Here is an 8,239-nt window from a genome sequence, read left to right as displayed (position 1 = left end):
AGTGCTGGAATATGTCTAATGATGGTAAGATGAATTGAATCTGTTTATCTCTTGGAGTAAAGTGCTGAGAAGGTGTTTGATGTGATTGCTGAAGACTGAGGTTTGAAGAGATGAGATGAGATCCGGGTGAGTGGGGGAATATGCTTGATGTGCGCTGGGTGGTGTTTGCAGAGTTTAGTTTGAGTGCTGGAGGATGTTTAATGATGTTAGGATGAGCGCTGTTGGATGAAGTTAGATGCAATTTGCAAAGCTCCTGATGTGTGTCTTGTATGCTTAGCGAGGTCAAGATGAGTGTTGGAGAGTGCAGGTTGATTTCGATAATGGTGCAAGTGGATGCGGTCGGAGTTTAGGTGATTGGAAGCGTAATCTGGCTTGTTGATTGAAGAGGTTGGATGGATGTCGAGGAGGTTTTGTGATTGTTGGTGTTAGGAAGAATGAAGCGGAGTTGGTAAAGCCGACTGCGATCAGGATATGCCCTGGTCCTGGTTCGTGGGGCTCTCCAAAGGGTGCGCTAAGGGGTAGGCCCCTTAGGTCGCGCTCCTTTGGACGCGCGACACCCGGTGCGCAACGCCGGTGGGAAGCGTGTCAGTTTAAAGTTCTCTTCAGGCCCTCTGATTGGCCTAGTGCCTCTCAGGGGGGCATGGCAGACTCATCGTGCAGGGGCTGTGGCTTTTCTTTCCTTCTTCCTTGTTTTCTTTTTTTTTTTCTTCTCAGCTCCCTTTTTTCTCCTTTGAACAGCTCGCCGATTGCGATCGGGCTCTAGCCCCGATTGGGCCTAGTGAGCCCCTTCACTCACATCTTTCGCCTACACGGCATGCCAAAGCACATCGTCTCTAACAGAGGAGCCCAATTTACAGCAAAGTTCTGGAAAGCTTTGTGCAAGAAGTTTGATATTTCTCTGACTTCACCTCTGCATACCATCCTCAGTCGAACGGGCAAACCGAGATAATGAATAGGACACTCAAGCAGTTCATTTGTGCCTATGTGGGATCTCGCCAAAATGACTGGGCTGGACAGTTGCCCTGGGCTGAATTTGCCGTCAACTCTCATCCTACAACCTCGAATGGATCAACACCTTTTGAAGTGGTTTACGGACGACTACCATTACCACCCTTACCACTTCCATTTACAGTGTCGTCCCCGGCAGCTCAATCTACTGCCAATAACATCCAACAACTTTGGATTAAGACTAAAGAGATGAGAATGAGCCACAGTTTTCCTGCCACCTCACCGCTTTTAACTTTTTTAAAAAACAGAGGGGGCTAGAAAAATGCATACTTCCAGCTACAAAGCATGCTTCCGGCTCTGTCATCATTAAAAAGTATCAGGAACATTTCTGCTGATGTTCTAGGGTCGCATTTTTTGAGAATATTGGATTGTACTTCTAGTCAGATCATCAAAAATAGCCAGAGTCCATTCTGTCTTCATTAAAAAAAGGCATGTCCCACACTGCGATGATGCAATGCATACGTTCGCAGCAGCTCTAAAGAAGTAAAATGTAACCAAGAGTATCCTATCAACAATGGAGAATTAACACACAGTCAGAGACCATAAGAACATAAGAACATGCCATACTGGGTCATGTTATGAATCCCCTACCCGCGGGTTTCCCCGCAAGCAGGTTCTCGCCCCATAATGCCGTTGCTGTCTTCACCCGACGCGGCACGGACGCCGCCGAAGTCTGGCCTTCTGGTGTGGCTGGAGCCATGGACTTAATCCTTCCTTGCGGCCCGGAGGCCGCCCTGGTATGCCCTCTTCCCCGCGGCCGGAGCCGCGGACCTTGCTATCATCCATCGCAGCCGGAGCTTCCGCCGACGTCATCGCCTTCCCCCGGGGCTGCAGGCCGCATCCCCAGGCTCAATTAGTGGCAGGAGCCACCCACAGGGCTGCCTGCAGCAGCTGGAGCCGCTGTCATCATCGGGCCTGCTACTCAGGCCCAGCCCTGCGTCTCTGACGGGGTACGTCGGTGCAGGCCACTGTCCGCGGTCCTGCACAGCTCTTCCTGCTCCGCTTAGGTGCCAGCGGCGTCTCTCTACAGAATTTAAAGTGCCAGACACAGGAAGTGTACTGGCCCCACCTTTAATGGGACTTCCTGTATCAGCCCTATAAAAGGGCTGCTCAGTCATTCATTCTTGGCCTTGCATCTGAGTTGCTTCACTCTGGAGGCTCCTGCCTGCCAGAGCTCCGACTGGTCATCTGTTCTTCGTGGAGCTCCTCGTCTCATCTTCTCGTCATGTCAAGTCATGTTCCATGCCTGAGGTCCTCATCCAGGTGTCCTGGTGTCTCGTCTTGATCCTCTGCTTCCTGATGTTCCTGGTTCCTGGTGTTCTGCTCCTGTGTCTTCATCTTCGATGCTCCTGAGCCTTCTGGTCCTGTCAGTCGGACTCCCTTGTCTTTCCCGGTTTTGAGTGGCCTGGAGCTTCGGACGACATCGGCTCCGTCGTTGGAGGTCTGCTTTGACTGGATCCTCTCCTGCGCTTGTCCCATTCTCAGCATGGTCCGCGACCAGCCTCCTCGGGCTGTGTAGGGCGCGCAGTGGGACAGGGTGGTCTGAAACTCAGTCTCGCGGGTGGACTGAGTAGGGCGCCCTGAGAGACAGTGTGAATGTCCTTCCTCCCAGCTGTTGCCAAGTTCCTTGTCTCGTCTGTGATGCCGTTGCATCAATCATAGTCTGTCATGTCTACGTGTCAAGCCTCCGTCTGCCCTCAACACCAGGCCAGGCCTGCTGCTCCATGCCGATCTAAGCGGCAGGTCCAAAAGGGCTCAGAATGGTCGGAGGACCATTCACTTTCCAACAGCATCTGTTGTTGGCCATGGGAGCTGCAGGCCTGGCGGAGGGTAAGACCGTCAGCCATGCTGGAGCACGCTATCAACCCTCGGTTCAGTCCTGGATCCGTCTGGGGTCAGGCTGAGCCCAAGGGCAAATTAAATACCCGAGCAGGGATCGCCGTAGCGCCCCGTTATGTAACAGGTCAGACCAAGGGTCCATCAAGCCCAGCATCCTGTTTCCAACAGTGGCCAATCCAGGCCATAAGAACCTGGCAAGTACCCAAAAACTAAGTCTATTCCATGTTACCGTTGCTACTAATAGCAGTGGCTATTTTCTAAGTCAACTTAATTAATAGCAGGTAATGGACTTCTCCTCCAAGAACTTAACCAATCCTTTTTTAAACACAGCTATACTAACTGCACTAACCATATCCTCTGGCAATGAATTCCAGAGTTTAATTGTGCATTGAAAAAAAGAACTTTCTCCAATTAGTTTTAAATGTGCCACATGCTAACTTCACGGTGCCCCCAAGTCTTTCTATTATCCAGAATGGATAATATACCGCACCCCTATGAGAAAAGATTAAAGAGGTTAGGACTTTTCAGCTTGGAGAAGAGATGGCTGAGGTGGGATATGATAGAGGTGTTTAAAATCATGAGAGGTCTAGAATGGGTAGATGTGACTCGATTATTTTGGTAGCCCTTCCTTTACCTTCTCCATCGCAATTATATATTTTTTGAGATGCGGTGACCAGAATTGTAAACAGTATTCCAGGTGCGGTATCACCATGGAGCGATACAGAGGCATTATGACATTTTCCGTTTCATTCACCATTCCCTTTCTAATAATTCCCAACATTCTGTTTGCTTTTTTGACTGCCGCAGCACACTGAACCAACGATTTCAATGTGTTATCCACTATGATGCCTAGATCTCCTTCTTGGGTTGTAGCACCTAATATGGAACCTAACATTGGGGTAGATTTTCAGAGGGGTACACGCGAAAGATACGAGCGTACCTCCCGAAAACCTACCCCAAACCCCCCCTGCATGCGCCGAGCCTATTTTGCATAGGCTCGGCGGCATGCGCAAGCCCCGAGCCTATTTTGCATAGGCTCGGCGGCATGCGCAAGCCCCGGGACGCACGTAAGTCCCGGGGCTTGGCAAAGGGGGCGTGTCGAGGGCATGTTGGGTGGGCGGCACTAATTTCGGGGCGGGGCGGGACGGGGTGGGAGGCGTGTCGGGGCGTGTCGCCGGCCCGGGGGCTTGGTCGAGGCCTCTGGACCAGCCCCTGGGTCAGGTGATGGCGCGCGCAGATTTACGCCTGCTGAAAGGTAAGGGGGGAGTATAGATAGGGCCGGGGGGTGGGTTAGGTGGGTTAGGGAGGGGAAGGTGGGGGGAGGGCAAAGGAAAGTTCCCTCTGAGGCCGCTCCGATTTTGGAGCGGCCTCGGAGGGAACGGAGGCAGGCTGCACGGCTCGGCGCGCGCAGGCTGCCGATTTTTGACAGCCTTGCGCACGCCGACTCCGGATTTTAATGGATACGCGGGGTTACGCGCATATCTATTGAAATCCCACGTACTCTTGTTCGCGCCTGGTGCCCGGACAAAAGTACGCGCGCGCGCTCTTTTTTAAAATGTACCTCATTGTGTAACTATAGCATGGGTTATTTTTCCCTATATGCATCACCTTGCACTTATCCACATTAAATTTCATCTGCCATTTTGATGCCCAATTTTCAAGTCTCACAAGGTCTTCCTGCAATTTATCACAATCTGCCTTTGATTTAACTACTCTGAACAATTTTGTGTCATCTGCAAATTTGATTATCTCACTCGACGAATTTCTTTCCAGATCATTTATAAATATAGGGGTAGATTTTCAAACCCCTCCTGCGCGCGCCGAGCCTATTTTGCATAAGCTCGGCGGCACGCGCAAGCCCTGGGACGCACGTAAGTCCCGGGGCTTGCATGGAGGGGCGTGTCGGGGGCGTGTCACAAGCAACGCGGCGTTTCGGGGGCGTCGCGAGTGATGCGGTGTTTCGGGGGCGGCGCCGCGGGCGTGGTTTCGGCCCGGGGGCAATCCGGGGGCATGGCCGCGGACTCCGGACCAGCCCCCGGACTGGAACATGGAGCGCAGCAGCTGGCCCAGTGCGCTTCCAGCAGGCGTAACTTTGCCGACAAAGGTAGGGGGGTTTAGATATGGCCCGGGGGGTTGGATAGGTAGGGGAAGGGAAGGGAAGGTGCGGGGTGGTGGAAGGAAAGTTCCCTCCGAGGCCGCTCCGATTTTGGGCAGCCTTGCGCGCGCCGACCCCGGATTTTAATGGATACGCGCGGCTACGCACGTATCTATTGAAATCCCGCGCCTTCTTGTTCGCGCCGGGTGCGCGAACAAAAGTACGCGTGTGTGCAGATTTATAAAATCTGCCTCATATTGAAAAGTAAGGGTCCCAATACAGATCCCTGAGGCACTCACTGCCCACGCCCTTCCACTGAGAAAATTGTCCATTTAATCCTACTCTCTGTTTCCTATCTTTTAGCCAGTTTGCAATCCACGAAAGGACATCGCCTCCTATCCCATGACTTTTTACTTTTCCTAGAAGCCTCTCATGAGGAACTTTGTCAAACGCCTTCTGAAAATCCAAGTATACTACATCTACCGGTTCACCTTTATCCACATATTTATTAACTCCTTCAAAAAAGTGAAGCAGATTTGTGAGGCAAGACTTGCCTTTGGTAAAGCCATGCTGACTTTGTTCCATTAAACCATGTCTTTCTATATGTTCTGTGATTTTAATGTTTAGAACACTTTCCACTATTTTTCCTGGCGCTGAAGTCAGGCTAACCGGTCTGTAGTTTTCTGAATCGCCCCTGGATCCCTTTCTAAATATTGGGGTTACATTTGCTATCCTCCAGTCTTCAGGTACAATGGATGATTTTAATGATAGGTGACAAATTTTTACTAATAGGTCTGAAATTTCATTTTTTAGTTCCTTCAGAACTCTGGGGTGTATACCATCCAGTCCAGGTGATTTACTACTCTTCAGTTTGTCAATCAGGCCTACCACATCTTCTAGGTTCACCGTGATTTGATTCAGTCCATCTGAGTCATTATCCATGAAAACCTTCTCCAGTATGGGTACCTCCCCAACATCCTCTTCAGTAAACACCGAACCAAAGAAATCATTTAATCTTTCCATGATGGCCTTATCTTCTCTAAGTGCCCCTTTAACCCCTCGATCATCTAACGGTCCAACTGACTTCCTCACAGGCTTTCTGCTTCTGATATTTTAAAACGTTTTTATGGTGAGTTTTTGCCTCTACAGCCAACTTCTTTTCAAATTCTCTCTTAGCCTGTCTTATCAATGTCTTACATTTAACTTGCCAATGTTTATGCATTATCCTATTTTCTTCTGTTGGATCCTTCTTCCAATTTTTGAATGAAGATCTTTTGGCTAAAATAGCTTCTTTCACCTCCCCTTTTAACCATGCCGGTAATCGTTTTGCCTTCTTTCCACCTTTCTTAAATGTGTGGAATACATCTGGACTGAGCTTCCAGAATGGTATTTTTTAACAATGACCACACCTCTTGCACATTTTTTACTTTGTAGCTGCTCCTTTCAGTTTTTTCTAACAATTTTTCTCATTTTATCAGTTTCCCTTTTGAAAGTTTAGCACAAGAGCCGTGGATTTGCATACTGTTCCTCTTCCAGTCATTAATTCAAATTTGAACATAAGTGGCCCCACCACTCTTACCTCTCTCACCAAATCCTGTGCTCCACTAAGAATTAGATCTAAAATTACTCCCTCTCTCATCGGTTCCTGAACCAATTGCTCCATAAAGCTATCATTTATTCCATCCAGGAACTTTATCTCTCTAGCGTGTCCCGATGATACATTTACCCAGTCAATATTGGGGTAATTGAAGTCTAACCAAGCAGAAACATGAAGCAAAGATGTCTTGCACATCAATTAAATCTATATACCCAGCGTGCAAGGAACAGGTAGCAAAGTCCATCAAGCAATTTATAATGAATTTTTATTGAACTAATGCTTTTAAACAATCATTCATGGCAACTCCATATATCTTCAGAAATACAAGTAAAAGTCCCCCGACACGGTCCGTGTTTCGCGGTAGCTGCATCAGGAGGGACCCACGATTAATTTCATCTATGACATAGAAAACAATAGATGATGGACCTTATAAATATGGCTACTAAACTTAGACAGGTTTCACAAAGAACATACCTTATATATTCATCATGGAGCGCATCGGCTCGTACAACAAGTGAACTATTTAAAGAGACAGTTTTGGCGCCAAAGACAGGAGATATCGCGATATCGCGATAAGCTCTCAACTAAACCCCGCCCCCACTACAGACAATTCAACCAAACAAAAACCATTCAATGTCTTTGTTAAGACCTTTTGGATGGACAGTGGATAGTTTAAAAATCCACTTTTGTTCCCGTCTACCCAGGATTTCAGAGTAATCCCCTCCCCGAATCGGGGGCACAACAACCTCTAAAATTGAAAATTGTAAATCAGCAATGGTATGATGATGTTGAACCCAATGTGTGACTAGAGGTTCATCCATCCTGAGTAGGCGGATATTCGAGCAGTGTTCTATGATTCGGGTCTTAACCATCCTAGAGGTTTTGCCCATGTACAGTAAAGGGCAGGGGCATTGTATGACATATACCACGCCCCTAGTGGTGCAGTCCGACCTATTTCGAAATTTAAAATGAAACCCAGTGTCAGGATGAATAAAAGAATCTGACTGAGTGGTGTGACTACATACTGTGCAATGTCCACAGGGACCATGCTGACCAGCCCTACTCTCCCTCGCTTGTCTATTAAAGCTAGCATGTACTAACTGGTCCCGGAGATTATTACCTCTCCGGAACGTGAACCGTAATGGTCCTTGAAAAAGCGAAGAGAGAGACAAATTCTCCCAATGTCTCCGGATCATAGCTGCAATGGCTTTACTCGCAACGGAAAAAGGTAAGATGCAGTTGAAACACTGACTATCGTTATCTGATGAAGGGAGGAACAGCCAATCGCGATTAGTGTACAAAGCTCTCTTAAAGGCCTTTTTCACCACTCGCGAGGGATATCCCCTGTCCAAAAATCGTTGGGACATCATCTGCGATTGCTCCAAAAAATCTTTCCGGGATGAGCAAAGACGTTTCAGTCTTAAAAACTGTCCCGTAGGAATATTATCCTTTAATGGTTTTGGGTGGCAGCTCAAATATGCCAGTAGCGTGTTCCTATCAGTTTCTTTCCTGAACAATGTGGTAACGTATTGATCTTGTTCTACAGAAATAATAATGTCAAGAAATGCAATTTTTGAGGCATGGATACAAAAATTAAATTGGATATGTGGGTTTAGGGAATTTAACCAGTCATAAAACACAAAAATTGGATGTCAGTCCCTGTCCAAATGATCAAAATGTCATCAATGTATCGTAGCCAT

The sequence above is a fragment of the Rhinatrema bivittatum genome, chromosome 1, assembly GCF_901001135.1.
Source record: "Rhinatrema bivittatum chromosome 1, aRhiBiv1.1, whole genome shotgun sequence".
Lineage (NCBI taxonomy): Eukaryota > Metazoa > Chordata > Amphibia > Gymnophiona > Rhinatrematidae > Rhinatrema > Rhinatrema bivittatum.
Note: the sequence above shows the minus strand (reverse complement) of the source record.